This window comes from Manis javanica, chromosome 6 (genome assembly GCF_040802235.1).
Source record: "Manis javanica isolate MJ-LG chromosome 6, MJ_LKY, whole genome shotgun sequence".
Lineage (NCBI taxonomy): Eukaryota > Metazoa > Chordata > Mammalia > Pholidota > Manidae > Manis > Manis javanica.
The window spans coordinates 30941579-30958497 of NC_133161.1; the positions used below are offsets into that span (position 1 = coordinate 30941579).

Genomic DNA, 16919 nt, shown 5'->3' on the forward strand with positions numbered 1-16919 from the left:
GCTGTTTGCAGAGATCAGGTCTCCTGCTGGACGGAGACACCAGTTCTTTGTCACACTGGCCTGTCCTAGGGCAGCTCGCAACATGGCAGCTGGCTTCCCTCAGAGCACAAGAGGGGAGGAGTGAGTGAGAGCCAGCAAGATGAGTCAAAGTTTTTTTTCTGTAAACTGATCTCTATAGTGACATCTCATCAATTTTGCCATATTCTATTTGTTAGAAGCAAATCAGCTGGTCCAGCCTATATTCACAGGGAAGGAGTTACACAAGGGCATGAATACCTGACAGAAGAGATCACTGTGGCCATTTTAGAAGCTACCTACCAAAACTGTGGAGAATTTCCCTTCTTTTCAGGTGACTGTATCCCTTTAAAATTTTGAGTTCCTTGTGCAAACACTGGGAAATCTCAGACAAATCTCAATTTGTACAAGCTCTCTTTCTCACTCTTGCTTTACAATTTCTTCAGAGAAGCAATCTGGTAGCAATAATGCTGGATGGAGTAAAGAAGGCGGTGGTAGGGGGAGTAAACCATGGGGCTATTGTACTCGTCCTGACAGGAAGTAATAAAAGTCAAAACCAGGGTGGTGGTAGGGAGCTGAAAGGAAGGATATAGATGCGAAAGAGGCAGAAAGGCCGTCAAAAATACTTGGTTCCAAACTAAGTGTTGAAAGTGAGAAAAAAGGAACAATGATGGCTTGGATTCCCAGGTGGCCCCAGGGTATTTCTGACATTGATAAAAAGTGGAGAATTTTGGAAAGAAATCCAGGTTTTGGAAAAAGGCTAAATTTGATATGGCAAACTTAAGGTTTTATTTAAATTATGAGTGAGCAGATATTTCTTGCCTAGCATTGTGTTTGTTGGCCTCAGACGTGCAAAGACATAAGAAAGAGTACCAAGACCTTGAGGATGCATACTGTCTAGGAGCCTGGGGAGAGTGACTGAAGCCAGGGGACAGCTTTATTTATCATCAATATGGAAACTGAGAGAAGATAGAGTCAGGAAAGGTCCAAATCAGACAGCAGGATAAAGAGTCCTCAGATAATATCTTACTTTTGAAATCTCCTTGTGGTTTGCAAAGTAGTCTAATTTACATTACTCCTTAAAATCCTGGTGAAGCAGTTACAAAGATCTGCACTTTATGACTAAGTAGAGGAAAGATGGATCAGAGGTTAAGTGACCTGCCTAAGGTCACACAGCTTATAAGTAACAAAACTAAGGTTTCACTGCAGATCTTTTGATACCCTGCCCTCTCCCCCGGAGTCACCTTTTAAAATACATGGAATAATCAAAAAGAGAAGAGCAGTTTTAGAATACTATGGTGCTATGAAAAACAAGAAAGCAGAGAGTTTTTTTTTTATAAAGGGAGCTATTAATAGTCTCAAACATTGCAAAAATATTGCAGAGAATTATTACAAAAAAAAAGCTATGGATGAAAGTAAAGATTTTATACCTCAGGAGTGAAAAGAATCAAATCTTTTGCACATGCAGAAAGCAGCAGACAGGAAGTTACATGGTGGAAGCTGTTAGGCCATCCTGATTCTAAGGAAAGGTAAGCCTTCCAAAATAGTTGCCAGAGCTTTAAGTGGTTAAGTGGTTATGAACAAACAGCATGTTCGAGGAGGGACTATGAAATTAGAAATTCTACATCAAAATAGCAAAAGCTCAGTTACAAGCCACACTGGCAGATAACATGCATTTCACCAATTTTATAATTTCAGAGTTGAAACATATCTTCATGACCTAAATCAATGAATGTTTCCCTAGCTTTTGGTACTTTATAAACCTAGTGCTTCTTTTGTAAATTTAATCTTTATATGTCCTAAATCTTATATAACTCAAGATTTTTATATTTTGACAAAGAAAGCACCCATTTCTTTTGTCATGGTGTCGAGGTTTATTAGAATTAAAGTTGTTTCAGGCCATAATAAAATGAAATGGAGTTCCTTGGCATTTCTAACAATTGCCCCAATTAAAGATATCACATAAAAAAATAAGTGGCCTCATTTTCTCCTTTGGCCTGAGAAGGTTTCATACAGAAGTGTATCTATGCTGTGAAGAATGGCTCATGAATCAGTATCACTGAAGCAGAATGTTCTGATTTGAAGGCAGTGTCAAAATCTGGGATTCTTAGGTGGGCGGTGTGGGAAAGGGCTTCATCCTCTCTCTATTCCCTCTGCTCCGCCAGTGCCCCAGTTACCATCCCTGCACAGCCCTTCACTCACTGAACCAGTGCTGCTCTCCAGGTCCAAGCTCCTCCCAGCTGTTCCCTGAGACCTGTATGGCTGTTGGCATGTCTTGCTACTTTAAATTAAATCATCAGTGTTCTTGTTTTTAAAGTGATAAAAAATTATTTCATTGTCTCAATAACCCAAATGCTGAACCACTTATAACTTCATTTCTAAGAACACTGACTTAATTATTTAATGTATGCAGAAAGAGGAAACCAAGGCCAGTCTGCAAGGCTAGGCCTCCTCTTCCCTGGAAGCCAGTTAACCGCTGTGTATGGAGGGCCAGAGCTGCTGAGCCAGAGTCCTGCTCCATCCAGACACTTGCCCAAGTGGGGCACTGCGAACATGGCAGCCTTGTCCTTAACCCACCAATGCTGCCGGAAACTCCACTGCCACAGGAAAACAAAAGGCAAAGAGAAATAGATGCGCTTCATCTGAAAGAAAACCGACAGTTTGCTGTGGATTGAAAGCTTGCAGTCATTGCAACAAAAGGAAATGAGAAAACAACCCTTCAAAAACAAATCTAAACCACAAACAAAAATGAAACTGACCAAACAATCAAACAGAAAACCCCAAAAGTCGTTTCAAAAACAACAGGACTCCTCAAAATTATCAAACAAGAGATGGGCTCATATGAAGGAATCTGAGGAAGACAGCCTGAAGCAGCTCATGTCTGCATCACCCTCTTTCCTCCTCTCCTTGCTCTTTCCCCTTGCCATCGTGTCTCTCCTGCCCCTCATTTTCCCTCCCCCAGAGGCTGCCTCTGCTCTGGTCTCTAATCCTGCCCCCCAGTCTATGGGAGTTCACAGTAGGACATTTGGGCCATTTGGATGAATGGACTGGAAATGCCTGCGGGTCATTTTGAGAATCATCCATGATTTGAATTTAAAAATTGCTACAAGCAAGATTTTACTCATCATGATGCTTTCTTTTGTTTCTTCCTTTCATTTTCTTTTTCAATTTCAGCAACAGATTTCTCAGTGTCTTCAGGATTTCAAATCTTGAAGGGTTGATATCACCCACCTGATGACAGCAAATTCAGTGTTTTTGCCTCCTGACTGAACCACGTCCAGAAGGGCCTTGGGAACCAGCCAAGTGGTTAGATTGTCCATTTCCAAGACTTCACCAGTGTGGTTCTCTAAACTCACTCACCGACTTGGTCCTCCACGCATGGTATGTGCCTGAGGGGTGGGAGGGTGAGGATGAAGGCAGGTTGGATCCTGAAGGGAGGTCTGGTGGGTGAGAGGCAGCTCCAAGCAGAAGCTTAAATTAAGTAAAGCCCAGACCCAAGGGTCAGGACTCCCAGCCGGGGCCCGGCAGCCAGCAGGAAGAGAGTTTATAGGTTTTCTGTTCTGTTTGAACTCATGTACAGCAGAGTTGAACAAAGGGCAAATGAAATGTTTTCTGGAATATATAAATATAAGTAAAAACTGTTGTACAATTTTCAAATTGTAGAATGCTATAAAGGGGAAATACTTCATTATGGTTTCTCCTGTGAGGATTATTCATGTAAGGAATATTCTTTGGAAAGCTTTTTTTAAATTCAAGTCTTATAAAATATGGAAATGATAAAAAATATTAACATAAAGCTTAATTATGGATATTTTGTAGGAAATAATTCAAAATATCAAAAGAATTTTTAGCACAGACTTTTTATTATAGTAAGAATGTATTACACAAATGTGTAAAAGTGAAGCAATGGATCCATAAATTTTGGTATATATATATATATATATATATATATATATATATAAAATGAAGTCTTGTGCAACTACTAAAAATGATTCTGCCCAAGTTTTCAGTGATGTATGGAGGTGCCTAAGTAGAAAAAAAGCACAGTATACCTTAACAGCAAGATAAAAGAATGTGGTCAATCTATATATATATTGCTATGGAGCCATCTTCAAAACAGATGATAAAGCAAATAGGATTTTTCATAGTTACAAGCTTTGTCATGCAAGAATATAATTTAACTTGTCCTTACCCTGCTGACTCTTATTTCCCATTATCCCTAAGAGAGGAAGATGTAATCTAGTCATTTCTAGGTGGACTGTCAAATGCAGTGATTTCTCTGCATTCCAAGGCTTAGACTCAGGCCAGTCAAGATTCTGGATGATAGGGCTCGGCCATGGTTGGCTGTGAAATCCCAGATTCCTTTGCTGTTGTGCCTGCCAAGAGGCACATGTCCATCACTTGAGTACTCAACTCTATCCAAACCTCACTGTGGGTTCAACTGATTGGCAAATAAATTACATGTCTACACAGTTTCAGGGGAATGTTGGAAATGTGATTTTCTGTTTTATTTACCTTCCAGCTTCTCTGGAATGAATTCATACAGAGTTAGAACTATTTGGCAATGGAACCATAAGTAGCTACTACAGCATCATGCTCATTAGGATGAACAGATTGGTCTATAGTCTGAGGTCACTGACAATGTACCAGCCCCATGGTATCTAAGAATTGATTTTAATGATGCAATTCAACTGATTGAAAAAAGAATGACTTTAACTTTCCCATTCCAATTATGTCAGATTTACCCCTGTGGAATTGCATCTCTCTCTCAGAATGATAGCATATGTTGAGTGAGACAATGTAGTCATTTAGCGATCACTCAGAATATCCACTGAGCACCATGTGCAAGACGATCAAATAAAAATCGGCCACGCTTTTTATTGGCATATTAATTAGATTTTTATAGAATACACCTGTGCCTTTTCTTACTAGACCCTAAAGATAGGTTTGTGAAATGAACTGGGAAGAGATCCTCATTTTATAGATGAGGAGACAGGGTCTGAGTTAAACCATTTGCCCTAAGTTAAACCACTACTAAATGGTGAAGATGGGGCCAGGGTTCAGCTGCTTGTATGACTAGCATGGCTTTCAGTGTTCCACATTGTCATATTCTCTGTACAGAGCCTTTGCTAGGGAAACTGGAGGGAGCCAGGGGATGGAAGGAGACACCTGTGGATGGGAAGAATGAAGGAAGGAACCTTTTAAATAGGCTGGTAGAGCTGAAGGCTCTTTATTTCCCCAACTTCCCAATATTGCCCAGGACCAGCCCTCCATGAGTAAGTACATTTCCAGCTCAGATTCTGTTCCCTTTTATTCCCTCCCTCCCACCCCCACTTTTTTTGGTCTCCCTGGCCAAAGACACCCTGACCATTAGAATAAAGTTACAAGTTATAAGTATGAGATCCCATGAGATCCCATTTGTCAAAGCAACACTGTCAAAAGATATGGTACCCTGGCCTTGCTGAGGGAGCCTTCATTTTCATAAAAGCTCTGTGAACTTCTACCCCTAATCTGCAAACACAGCATTCTCTTTAAAGTCAGGAACTTCTTTGGTGTGTGTTAAAGAATGACAAGATTGGAAAAACAAACCCACTGATTATGAAGACCTAAAAGTTATAGCCTCCCTGCCATTGTATTTTTAATGTTTGCCACAGTATTTGGGAATAATTCAATAAGGCTTGATTAGATTTATACACAACCAACAGGCTTTCTGAAATCTCAAGTGAGGAGTGGGTGGGAGGAAGGAGGTAAGAACAAGGCTGGCTGTGTAGCACAGTGTGAGCCAAAAGGGAAAAACAATGTCCCACTTCTGCCCAGCTTTCTGTAGCAGCCCAATATTCAAAGTCAGCAATGGAAAAGAACAAAGGGATGAAAAGAAGAAACACCAATGACTTTCACAGTAGAAAGGAAGGTAAAAATAATGCTAAATAACTTTAACTGCATTCTGTCAGCCCAAAGAAAGAGGCTCTTTGCATAGCAAATCATCAGGTTTCTCTTCATTGAAGTTGCTTGGCAGTGGGGTTCTTCCCAAAGTATTTTCACATTGGTGGTTTCTAAGCTTACTCAGCACATTGTATAGCAAAGCTGAAGCTGTGAGTTTCGTAGGTTACTTGTTTGTGTATTCATGTACACTTGGCTTTGTTCTAAAAATGCTTCAAGGTGCAGTGTCCAACAGTTCATTGTGCTTTGTGTCTTGGTCATATGGAGGCAGTTATTAAAAGCACAAGTGGTCATTTCAAAGGACACTGGGGTGCACCAAGCAGTAGATTTATCACTATAACAGGAAAATTAGCCAGAATACTTTTTCATTAAACTAATAGTAGGTCTGCAGCAGTTTTAGCAATAGGTGAAAGATGAACAGTTTTAGTTAAAAAAGATCAAAAGTGTGCTCTGTTCCAAAGGATCATGTAGGCCACTGAGGCTGACATAACCAATTTACCATGCTCTTGACAAATCCCGGAAGTGCAATCCCGTGATCCCTAAGCCCAGAAAATTTTGGCTCAAACCAGGTCTTCTTGTACCAGAAAAACTATAGCATAGAGGTACTGGGATGTGTTACTAGATACTAAACAAAATATTTATGTAATTATTGATAATTTCATTCAATCTAATTTTAATCTCAAAGTCATTTGGGCTCTCTCCAAGGTTCAGAACAAAACATTTATTACAGCAGAGTTGCAAAGTGGTTGAAGGTAAAGTCTGTCTTCAGAGAGATGGCTTTGAGGATTGCTGCCACCACTTTCCACCTGGTTCTGTAGCTAGCACTATGGGCTTGGAAAGTAACTTAAACTCGCCATGCCTCAGTTTCCACATTTGAAAGTAGAGTAATAATAGTACCTGTCTTAGCACCTTGTTGTATCAAATGAAACAACACTATAAATGCTTAAGCACATTATGAGGGCTTGTTGATATAGAGCATTATTGCTATGTACTTGGTACTATCTTAGGCCTTATAGATATCAAGATTGTTAGTACATTTGTGCTGCTATAATAAAATGTCATAAACTGGGTGACTTATAAACAACAAATTTATTTCTAATCTTTCTGGAGGCTGGGAAATCTCAGATCACAATGGTGGCAGATTTGGTGTCTGGTCTGGTTCATAGATTTGGTGTCCACCTCCTGGTTCATAGGCACTATGTCTTCACATGGCGGAATGGGTGAGGGAACTCCCCCGAGTCTCTTCTGTAAGGGCACTCATCCCACTCGTGAAGGCTCCACCCTTAACGACCTAATCGCCTCCCAAAGGCTCCAAATACCATCACATTAGGGGTTAGGAGTTAATATATGAATTTTGGGGTATCCATAGCACAAGATAATAAAATATAGTCTGCCTTCAAATTGCTTATATTATTCTGGATTCTTGAGAAAAACAGAACTAATAGGATATGGTACTTTTTTAGAATTTCCCATCTGAGTTTATTTGCAAATACATTTTCTTTTAAAAAAATATACCTTCTGTGGGGACAATAAATATCAGTATTAGGAAATCCAATTATACAGAAAATATTAGAGCTAGTGTGAGGTAAATATATTTATTTTTGGTGACATGGGTTAAATGTCACTAATTATAAGGTAACTAACATGAAACCACAGAGCTATAACTTTGCCATAGCTGCATGAACTTGAGACTTTCTGGCTGAGCACTCTTTTTTTCTATTTGCTTTTTATTTATTGTATAAACAGTAATCTACTTTTCCAGGTAATGTGCCCTTTTTTTAATCAGTTGAATGTTATTTTTTTATTAAAGTATTATTGATATACAATTTACGAAGGTTTCACATGAGCAACATTGTGCTTTCAACATTCACCCATATTTTCAAGCCCCCCCCACACACCCCATTGCAATCAATGTCCCTCAGCGTCATAAGATGCTATAGAGTCATTACTTGTCTTCTCCATGCTATACTGCCTTCCCTGTGACCTACCTGTATTGTGTGTGCTAATTATAATGCCCCTTAATTTCTCTGCCCAACCCCTTCCCTTTGGTAATTGCTAGTTCCTTCTTGAAGTGGCAGAGCATATTTTTAAAAAACTGGATGCCCACCTCAGAGCCATGCAATGAAATCTTTTAAGGAGTAAAGCTCTAAAGTGGTGACTCACCAGAGAACCTACATATAGAGAAATGGACTATAAGGAATTAGCTTCTGTGATTATGTAAGGTGAGAGATCCAAGATCTGGAATTGGCAAACTGGAGATCCAGGAGATCCAGTGCTATAAGTTCTGGTCTGAGGCTGAGGTCAAAGGCAGGAGAGGACCAGTGTCACAGCTCAAAGACAGGATTCTCTTACTCAAACCTTTATTCTATGCAGACATTCAATGGATTGGATGAGGCCCACCTACACCGGGGAGGGTGATCTGCTTTACTCTGTCTACCAATTCAAATGCTAATCTCACCCAGAAACTCTCACAGACATAACCAGAAATAACGTTTAAGCAGATATCTGGGCACCCAATGTCCACTCATGTCGACACATAGAATTAACCATAAAAGAACTTGTGGTGTTGTAGGGGAGACGGGTATGTAAATAAGCAGTTACAAATGAATAAGGAAAGTACAGTCATGGAAGAATATACAGAGAGCTATGAGAGTCCTGAGGAGGGGGACACTGATCAACCCGGGGTAGCTGCACAAGGTTTCTAGCAGTGTGGGCACTTGGACTGAGTCTGAGTAGTTTTCCGTGTGTCTAGTTGAAGGGAGGGGGCGTAGCACTCTAGGCCATTTCTCACCTACTTAGTTGCTAATATGCTAGTCTAAGTGACCATCATTTTCACATTATCCCACTAGGCTTCCAGCTGGCCTCCTTGCTTTGATTTTTGTACCCCTACCATCAATTCTCCATGCTGCAGCCAAAGGGGAGCCTTAAAGCCCATAAATCACATCATGGTACACCCTGCTGTCAATGCTCTAATAATCTTTCATCATACTGGGTAGAAAATTTCAAATCCTAACACTACAAATGCTCCCTATAACATGACTCCTCATTTCCTCTCCAACTGAATTCCCTATGACCTCCCTTCTCTGGTTGCAGCTACACAGAGATTGTTCATAAGTCTGCCAGACCTGCTTTGACTTCAGGGTATTTTTCTACCCAGAACACTGTTCCTACAGTTAGTCATGTGGCTCCCGCTCTCACTAATTTATGTCTCTGCTCAAAGTCAGCATCTTTAAATGGCACAAGATCTCTGCAATCAATTTGTCCTGCTTTCTTTAGTTAGATAAGTTGTTGTTTTACATGTTATTTAGAAAGATTCCTGGATGAGATGATGCTTGAAGTTGTATATTGAAGAATGAGGTAGCAGGTAAAAAATAGAGAAGAGAATCCAAGACCAAAGCATCAGCATGTGCCAAGGCTCAACATGGAGAAATAGATGCCACCTTAGAGAAATGCAGGTGGTGCCACTGGAGCAAAGGATGCTGTGTAGGTGAACAAGAGAAAGGAAGCTGAAGAGGCAGACAGGGATCTGTATCTCTGCTGATCCACGGATATAGGCCCTGCTTCTCTTGCCCGAGTCTGCTGGCATGTCCTTCATCATGAGACGCTGGTCTCGGATTCCATGTCTTACAACAGTGTTTCTCAACCTTTTTTTCATATTGTCCCCCAACCCAAGGTGTCTATTTAAGCAGTTTTTCCTCTTCCTATACCACTCCCTATGAAATTCTGATACCACAGATGTGTTGTATATCTGTTTATCTACTGTATATACTTATCTGTGCTTTATAAATAAAAATAGGACCTTCTCCTGAGAGCCAGTTTTCACCTCTGTTGAGAATGTATGTTTTATAATTTTTCCTGAAAGCATGATTATGTCTCTGTCTATGTCTGTCTCTCTCCCTCAGATATGCAGTCTCCAGGAAGCATTGAGTACCACAGAGTATCATGTATGTGACAATAATTGAGCTACTCTTGCATAAGTAATGAAACTCATAACAGAAATCATGGAGTGATTTTTCTTTAGCTACTCCATGAGATCAAGAGCACCTACTAGTTCTGCCCCACCCCTCGTAGATGCACCTTATTCTATGTCAATGCTTTTCTTAAGTGGCATTTGGACTCTGAAATGTTCCAAGGTATGTCAGATACCAGATTCTTGGAGTTCTGCCTTCAGCAGTAACTCAATTGTTCAGATACTACTTATCCTCAGAACTGCTCCTCCCCTCTCCCTGCAGCCAGGGGAGAGTACCGAAGGTGCACACAGGGCACAGGAGAAAAGCAAAAAGGCCTCAGAGCAGCAGCCTCACCACACTGCAGCAAAGCTTGTGTCTCTTTAAAAATCAGTTTTTTACACATCTATTTACATTTAATGTACACACAGTTCTAATAAGATTGGTAATCTAGTTTCTAAACTCAAGATTGATTTCACATAGCAAAATAAAAGGGGAGAAAAGGGCTGATGTAGGCAAATACATGACAATGAAAAGTGGGGCTGGTGATAAGTAAAATGCAGAAAAGCAGCGACAGTCACATCTAAAAATATAAAAACATCTATCTAGGGCCAGTTATTATGGGGGAAAGAGTCCAGGGTATGTCACCACAATGCTTATAGAGTCATTTCTGAATGATCACCACATTACCTTTTATTTAGGGAGATAAAGATTATGAATCTTATTTTCCAAAATTTCTAACTCAAATGGTTAGAATAAAGTTCTTTGCCTAAATAATAAATCTTATGCGACTGGAAAATTTATCTGTCTGTCCTAAAGAATTATTCCCATGAGGATTCTGGGTAGCATCAGGCTTTAATAATCACAGTAGCTGTAACATGCAAATAGATGCATGGTGTTAGAAGCTCCCAGGAGGCCAAATACAGACCTTGTTCATTTGGAGTAATGACACATTGTGTAAGTGAATCTGAAATGACAAAATTAAAATGCTATTTGTTTACAAGTCCAAGATTTTAAAAATATAATCCAGTATCTCCAGTAGCTTTAACCCTGGTCAGCCCATGCTGTGATGAAAGCCTGGCTAATTCCCCGAGTGGTGGTCATGGAAACCAAATATGTGCCGAGACAACTTACATCAGTCTATTTCGATGAGTTGACTCAGAGATGGAGCAAGGTTGTGTAGCCGGCAGAACTGTGTTGAGGTTAAGAGGGTGCCCAGAAACCTAACATAAAACCTCGTCCTGAAGAACGTTGCCTGCAGCTATTAGGAATAAACTCATCTAATACCTGAAGTCACTGAGAGAAAAATAACACAACGCCTTAGCAGCAGGGGGATTGATGATCACCATAAGGGGCCTTCAGATCAAGAATCAAACAAGATTAATTTGTTGAATATGACTGGGTGACATGGGTCAGGGGTGCAGACACACCTAGAGCCCACAGATTATCTTTATCATTGGTATCTATTTTGTTGGTATTGTCAATGGAAAGGTAACTATCAGTTTAGTCACAAAGGTGGTTCTTTTATTCTTTTCTTTTATATACAACCAACTAGCTTGTTTGAATCAATCTGAGGATTGATGGAGTCAGGCAATCTAAAAATGATTGAATTAATTGCTCACAAAGAAACCACCTAAAAGATTTAAAAATAAAATTGACAAATAACAAAGCTTAAAAAAAATCTTTCTTAATGTGAGGAAGTATGGTAAAAACCATCAGAGAGCTTCAGAGCTTCAAGGGACAGTGCCTGTGGGTGAAGTAAAAGAACAGAGCCAGAGGGGAAAGACGAGGCACGGGTGGTTCTCTTTGCCTTCTCCTGCTTTTCTCTCTGGCACTGGGGCCAGCTTACGGGTCCTCCAGCCTGCTTTCAGGAGGCCCCAAATAGCTCCTTTATTCAGAGGAGATTCAAAGAAACTTGAGTGCCCAGAAACCTAACATAAAACCTTGACAAGGGGAAGGATGGATTGAATGCTGCAACCAAGTTGTTTTAACAAGAGACAAATTCCAATTGGTTAGGCTATTTGCCCTGACATTTTTTTTATTTCTATTTATGGCAACTTTATAGATAAAAACCTAAGCTTCAAAGATTTTTTAAGTCTTCAAGAGTTATTCTGTGTAGACAATCCTTGAATTCCAAGTGTTAATATTTTGAAAATGCAGAATTTGAAGCTATTTATTATATTCACCTTTCTTAAAACTTGCTCCCCACTGATTTACATGGCACAATTAATGTCTGTTTCCTCCCTGCCTCCCTGAGTACTCCGACTAGTCATGCTCACTTGCTCCGCATCAGAACCCACCTCAGTGGGGTCTCTGGGCTTTATGCTCGGCAGCTCTTCTCTTCTCACCCTACATACTGCCTTGGGGGTTCAACCTTATTTCATGGATTGAACTGTTGTCAATATTCTATAAGAGTTCCATGTGGAAGGAAAAAAGAACTTTCCAGAGAGTGTCCCTTACACAAACTATCCCAAGGTATGAGAGACACTGGAAATGAAATATCCCTCTTTATGGTATTCTACCATATAGAAATTCTACAGTAGTTTTTATTTATATTTGTATCGTCCAGAAAGCATGTTACTTACCCTCTGTTTGACTGCTGTGAGTTCAGAGAGAATGGAGAACCTGTAAACCCTCCATCACAATGGATGACCTGAGAACATCCAGCAAACAAAAGCTGCTCTCAGAGGTATACCATAGCAGAACCTCATGACAATGCCATTTTGGTGTTTATTTAGGTGAAAATACTTAAATTCAGAATCAATCTTATTTTCTTCATCATTGAAATTAAAGGTTTAATACCCTTAATATATTAAACTTACGAAACTTTTACAAAATATGTGAAAATATAAATGTACAAAAATAGAAGCTCTAAACTGGGAAGGCTTAATTAAGCTTTCCAATCTGCTCACACAGACGGCCAAGGTGGTGGTGCGGGGCCTGGGCCTTGGTGATTGTGGGATGGGATCCTCCATGATCTGCCGCCTTCCATACCCTGTGTGGCCCCTGTCGAAACACTGGTCCTGCTTATCTTTCAAGTACCAGGGGCCCTGTTTCTGAGCTGAAGAGGGAAAGACTGGCATCCGGCTGGCTGCCAAGATGAGGCTGAGATTCCCATCCCCGCAGGGTCCCAGGGACTCCGAGCCTGGGCCTCAGCTCCTGCTTCTGGGTCTGCCTCTCACTCGCCTGTCCCTGCAATGGGGCTTTAACCTGCCTTCATCCGCACCCGCACCCCATTAGTTACTAGTGGGAATTAGACACTGGAGGGTGGGAGAGGGTGGGGAGAGGAAGGGTGAGGAGGGAAGACAGAACACGAGGGGTCAAGAGAGAGAAAACAGGCGACCAGGGTAGGGACTGAGGAGAAAGGAGGAGAGGGGAAGGGTTAGAAATAAGCTGCAGGCAGATATTTTCCTCAGACTTCTTTCAACAAGCCAGTCTCTTGTTGGATAACTTCAAGTATTTGTCTTTTTAAACAACCTTGGGGTTCCTTGTTTGATCGATTAGCTTGGATTTTTGTGCGTCTTTTGGTTTGTTTTATTTCATTAAAAAATTGTTAAGAGTTGTTTTATTTGTTTTGTTGCCAGGACTCGCGGAAGCGCCCGTGGATGCCGCGCTGATGAGAAGCCAGCGTCTGTGCCCCGCTGCTGCCCTCACCTCGGTCGCACCTGCGGCATTGTGCGCTCATGTTTGTTTTCGCCACGTCGTTTGTCACTGTAAACCACCAAGTGGGCAGGCACTGGTCTGTTTTCTTTTGTTTAATGACATGTATTCACTGGAAAATAATCTTTTCTACAGTGCAGAATCCTATACATGAAAATTCTTGAGACATGTTTTGTCAAGAATGAGAGGAAAAGTACAAAAATATATGTTCATTTTCTTATATATTAATAATTTGCCTTCTTATGAACATGTGGTATCACTGAAGCTCAATAAAAGATGAAGCTCAAAAAAAAACCTCAGACTCTATCTGCCTTTGTTACTCCCTTTCTAGCCCTCCCTGACCGGTAACACATTTGCTTAGTCCCTCTACTAGGTAGTTAATACTCAAACTCTGCATAATTTTTTAAGACTTAGCAGAACATCTGGGTAGCATGAGAACTGACTGGGCTGCATTTCTAACTGCAGGTTCTCTTCACTCTGTTCCAGAGTGGATGTTCCCATACAGTTACACTTGCATCCAACTTCTACCAAACCTGAATATTGTGCAAAGTACTCTTGCTTATTTCCCACAGAAAACTAAACATTGATCTTACCTGCTTGTCTTTAGCCCTTGTCTGAATCCTGGAATTTATTAGTTTCTTCTCCTATAATACTTTAATGCATTCATAACTTTGTTTATATCTGTGATCTGGGGATTTTTGGATCACTGTTTAATTCATTCTTTTATTCATTCATACATTCAACAAATATTTACTGAGTTACCTTGGTACCACTAGAGATAAAAGATGAATAAGTAATGGTTCCTGCTCTCAAGATATTTACTATAAGGAAATAGTGAAATCAACAGTCCATTACAGTATAATGCCATAAGTGCTGTTTATTCATTCCAGTAGTCTTTGAGCTCCTACTCTGTCCCAGCACTGTGCAAAGGAGAAATTATGAATAGACTGCTATGCAGAAGGGACATCTAATGGGGGAATGGGAAGTCTTCCTGTCATGACCCCAAGGTTTGTCCTGAATGATGAGGAGGCTCAAAGCAAGGAAACTGAGGGCAGAGGAATAGGGAGGGATGATCACGTTCAAAGCAGTGGGAGCAGCATCTGAAATATTTAGGAGCAAGAAAGATCTGCCAGGGGCAGTGCAGACTCTTGTCTGTGGCTGGCCAAACTCTCTATGGAGAAGTAGGCACAGTGTCATAGCAGCTCCTAACATGTTGAATGAAGGAGTCGAGAGAAATGAGGCTGGAGAGGCAAAGAGGGATGAAATACTAAACAGCCTTTTAAGTCACACTAAGGAGTGTGACAGTTATGAGAGTCCATTGAAAAGAATGATAAGGTGAGTGGGGCTGAGAGTAGAGTAGAAAAGAGGTGAGATCAAGCTTGCATTTAAAATTTCTTATTTCCATGTTATCAAGAATGATACAGACAAGAATGGAGATAAGGAGCCCAGGAGTGAGGCTATTGCTGTAATCTAGATCTTGGTCTAGGTTATATGGTCCTGGACACAGAAACATCTATGTCAACCAGGAAACTTATTATAAATGCAAAATCTTAAGCCATTCCAGACCTACTAAGTCAGATTCTTCATTTTAATAAGTTCACCCAGTAATTAGAATTCATGTTAAAGTTTGAGATGCACTGATGTAGATTTAATTATGTCTAAGGGAAGTGTTTAGGAGGTACTTCACTGGAACAATTCATGGGTAGGAGGGGAGGATAGCTAAGCAGATAACAGTGCCCCTAAGGGAAGAAAAAGGCTAAGGAAGGAACTGGTACTGATTTCCTGGGGCTATACATTTGAAAATTCATTTGTAATTTATTCATAGAAGTAGCAAAATTATTATATAGCTAATATCTGCTCTAAGAACTACAGCCAAGGGAATGCTTTGAACTGTAACATAGGAAATATGAAGTCTAAAGACATCTGCTCAACAGGGTAGCACTTTTTAGATTACATCCTACCTCAAAACTTCTCTTTTATGGCAAAATATCAGAGACTGAAATAATACTTTGTCTTTGTTCAGCTTAGCATGGGTGTAGCAGATCAAAGAGGGAGAAGAGAAGGAGGTTACAGGAAAGAGAAAGAGAGAAAGAGAAGCCAAAGACTCCCAAGTCACAGCTCCAGCCATTATTTGTGGAGCATGTTGGAGAAAAGTGAACTTCCTTGTATCTAAGTTCACAAAATTCTAAACCTAAGTAAATTTTTCTTGAAAATTTAAGGTAATTGATAAGACACCTAATGATGCTGAATTACTGCTATGTGCCAGTCGCCTATTCACTGTAAGTATTTAATCTCATTTATTTCTCTCAAAAATCTCGTAAGATAAGTGTTCTCCTCCCCCTTTTACAGGTAAGGAGATTGGAGTATCATGGATGTGAAGGTATTTGCCCAAGGAAGATCACCCAACTGGAACTTCAGCCTAGTATTTCAGTGCATTCTTTCCAGGCTTTTCCCACCATGTCATACTACAATTTAAAACAGACCATTCTTTACTTGAATAAAAAAAAAACCTTATGAGGAACTAACACTCCAGCACAGATGAAGTGAGACAAGCACCACACACAGAGCTGCTCTACAGCCAGGCCAAGAAAAGAGGGGGACACAGATCAGACCAGATCAGAAATAATCCCCAAGCCATGGAACTAAGTAGTCATCAGTTCCCCTGATAGTGAAGCTAGAAAAGTTTATATGAGACCCACAATGCATATTATTTGTATTTATATTCATATATCATTGTATTTTTTAGTTATATGTCCACATGTTGCTATCATTCATTCTTGTATGTCCAGTTATTCTCAGCATTTCCTTTTGTCCTTTTTGTATTTTCTTGATCTAACACAAGGCTTTTAATGTAATTAAACCAGGTGAACACAATTAACAGTTGTAGCCAGGAATTTGGAACCAGACAAATGCAGAATGATGCCTTAATAAGACTAGTGCTTGTCTATGCTGGAAGTTACAAATTCTCTCAAAATTTTGAGCACATTTTAAAGCAAAACACTGTGGAAGATACAAAAATCAATAAACTGAGTTCTGTGATTTAAGGACCTAGCAAACTAGGATGGGAGATGCAACGTATTTAGTAATAAAAATAGTAAAAGAATATGTTAAACACCATATGTGAAACAGGCAAATTGATCTGGAAAAGTGAGAGTTTCTGTTACTTTGGTTGTGTAACAAGTTATCCCAAGACTTAGCATTATTAAATATCTATTTATTATTCTGTATTTCAGGCATTAGGATGGGGCACAGCAAGGACAGTTTATCTCTGATGTCTGCAGCCTCAGCTGGATGGCTTGAACCTTGGAGGCTGGAATCATCTGAAGCTTCATTTGTTTGCATATCTGGCAGTCGATG

The 16919-nt window shown here is 40.1% G+C and overlaps 1 long non-coding RNA gene across 1 annotated transcript; it reads left to right on the plus strand.

Moving 5' to 3' along the window:
* Positions 1–215: 215 nt before the first annotated feature.
* Positions 216–13838, plus strand: LOC140849870 (uncharacterized). Its single transcript, XR_012132171.1, has 4 exons — positions 216–349; positions 1484–1544; positions 3190–3396; positions 13487–13838. It is a non-coding gene; the product is annotated as an uncharacterized lncRNA (long non-coding RNA).
* The last annotated feature ends 3081 nt before the right edge of the window (positions 13839–16919 follow it).